We start from the raw sequence: 3018 nt of genomic DNA on the forward strand, positions 1-3018 counted from the left end.
GTATTATTTGTTCAGCATAAAGACTGAATAAGTATTATGAAAGTATTTAACCCTGAGGGACACCTTTCCTGATTTTAAACCAGGTAGTTGTGTCTGAACAAATGATTCTTGGTCTATGTACAGGTTATGCATGAGCACAATTAGGTGTTCTGAGATTCTCATTCTTTGCAATGTTATACATAATTTGCTATGATTCCCATAGATAAATGTTTTGCATAGTCAATAAAATGCAGGTAAAAAATCTTCTGGTATTCTCTTTCAACCATACTCTATCTGATATCAGCAATGTTATCTCTCATTCCATATCCTCTTCTGAATTGAACTTGAATTTCTGCAGTTCCACTTATATATACAGCCTCAATGATATTTTTAATTATATTCAGCAAAATTTTGCTTGTGTGTGCTATCAATAATATTGATTGATAATTTCCACATTCTATTGGAACTCTTTTTTGATGAGCATGAATATGGATCTCTTCCAGTCGGATGGTCTGGCAAGAGTATGGACAAGTGAGTACCTTCAGCGTGGCATGCATTTGTTGAAACATTGTAATTGTATTCTGTCAATCTCTGGGGCCTTGTTTTTCACCAATGTCTTCTATGCAACTTGGGCTTTTTCTTTCAATACCATCAGTTATCATATATTGATAATATATTACCTGATCATATATTACCGCCAGAAATGCTTGAAGGTCAACCATTTCTTTTTGGTATATGACTCTGTGTATTCCTTTCATATTCTCTTGATGCTTCCTCCACTTTTCATGATTTTTTCCTTACTCGCTGCTGTCCAATTCAATTTGGACTTAAACTAAGCATGTAGGTCAGAGTAGAACTTATATATAGAATTTACAAAGCTGCAATTCTTAAGGAAATAGACCACCTCCTCGTTCCCCATTGAAGAGGCTGGCTAACTCAAGAGCAAGTTTCTGAGTGTCTTCAGGAACCAACTTTGATATTTTCTTTCTTTGCTGTCTTTTTAGTGACTTTTTGATTTCTTCATTTATATCTCTGTTGTCTTCTCACAATTTGTCTGGTTTTTGATCATTATAATGTTTAATGAGTCAAATCTATTCTTGAGATTGCCTCTAAATTCTGGTAAATTTGAAATACTCAGTAGTATTTTGACACTCGTGGACTAGTTTTAACTTATTCAGCTTCAATTTGAACTTGCATATGAAAAATTGATATTCTGTTTCAGTCTGTCTCTGGCCTGCCTTATTCTGAGGGATGATAATGAATTTCTTTGATTTGATGATTCATGTGTATTTTATCTGGCAAGGCCCACTTGTACAGTCACCATTTATGTGCTGAGAAAGGTATTTGCAACAAATAAGATTTTGATATAGCTTGATTCTCTCATGACATACTCCAGGCATCATTTCTATTACAAAGCCCATATATCCTAATTACTCATCCTTCTTTGTTTCCATATTTCACATTTTTGTGATTTCTGTTGTTGTTGTTAAGTGTCATCAAGCCGGTTCTGACAGATAATGACCCTATTTAGGGTTTCCTTGGAGCATCTTGTGGGTTTAAACCACTGACTTTGTGGTTAACATATCTCATATCAACACACCAGGATTCCATTCCAATCTAATCACCAGTAATTATCAATGCATCTTGGTTTCCTGTTTGATCAATTTCAGGCTCCATAAATTGGTAAAAATTGGAGTCTTGGTGTGGTGCTATAAGATAAAGCACTGGACTGTAAGGTTGGTTTGAATCAAAAGTTCAGTGGTTAAAAGTCACCTTAGAAAAATCAGTGGTTAAAACTCTTTAGAAACCCTATGCAGTATCACTGTGAGTCAAAACTGGCTCAATGGCACTTAACAACAACTTGGCAAAAGTATTCAATTTCCTCATCTTTGGTATTAATTGTTGGTGCATAAATTTGAATAAGAGTCATATTAACTGAACTTCTTTGTAGATATATTATTATCCTATGACTGTCAACATTGTGCTTCAGAATAGATCTTGAAATGCTCTTTTAATGATGAATGTATGACATTCCTCTTTAATTTGTCATTTCCTATATAGCAGACCATATGATTACCTTGTTCAAAATGGCCAAAAAAAAAGTCCACTTCAGCTCACTAATGCCTCGGATATCCATCTTTATGGATTTCATTTCATTTTTGATGAATTCCAAATTTCTTAGATTTGTACTTCATACATTACATCTTCTCATTACGAGTGAATGTCTGGAGCTGTTTCTTCTCATTTTGAGACAGCCCTAGTCAGCAAATGGAGGTCTCAAAAGCTTTGTGACCTTAATGACAACTCTATTTAGAAAAGACAGCTTCTAAATGCCTTCTGACTTGAGAAACTCATCTTCTGCCACAGTATCATTTTCAGCCACAATATCAGACCATGTTCCACTGAGGTTCATAAGGTTTTAAGTTGCTAAATTTTCAGAAGTGGATCACTTCTTCTTTCTTCCAAGTCTGTCTTAATATGAAAGAAACTTGTCTACCATGTGTGACAGTGTTGGAATTTCAAAGACCACTGGCATAGCTTCCAGCAACACAGAAAAAAGGCAAATGCCATATATGATAAACTGACAGACAAATGATGTTTAAAATATGTTAAGTGGTGAAAATGCTCAGCAGCTAACAGAAAGATTGACGGTATGAACTCACCTGTTCCTCCAAGGAAGAAAGATGTGATTTTTCTTCTGTAAAAACTGCAGCCTTCAAAACCCAATGAGGAAGTTATATTTCATCCTATTGGATAGCTATGAGTAGTAACAGAGTCAGTGGCAGTGGGTGGGTTTAATTTCATTTATATTTACTAAATGAACCTCCAACACTCGAACCTCAGATTGTTGTACTGTGGTGATTTTCATGTTATTATGATTGTCGAAGCTATGCCAATGGTATTTTAAATACCATCAGGGTCAACCATCATGGACAGGTTTCAGCTGAGATTCCAGACTAAGATAGACAAGGAAGAAGGAGAGACCAACTACTTCCTAATCTTTAGTCACTGAAAATCTTATGAATAGCAGTAGAACTT

General features: G+C 35.1%; 1 pseudogene; it reads left to right on the forward strand.

Moving 5' to 3' along the window:
• The first annotated feature begins 461 nt into the window (after positions 1-461).
• The window catches only part of LOC102828221, a 4842-nt pseudogene continuing 2285 nt past the window's right edge, over positions 462-3018 (forward strand).

The sequence above is a fragment of the Chrysochloris asiatica genome, unplaced genomic scaffold (genome assembly GCF_000296735.1).
Source record: "Chrysochloris asiatica unplaced genomic scaffold, ChrAsi1.0 scaffold00218, whole genome shotgun sequence".
NCBI classification, from domain to species: Eukaryota; Metazoa; Chordata; class Mammalia; order Afrosoricida; family Chrysochloridae; genus Chrysochloris; species Chrysochloris asiatica.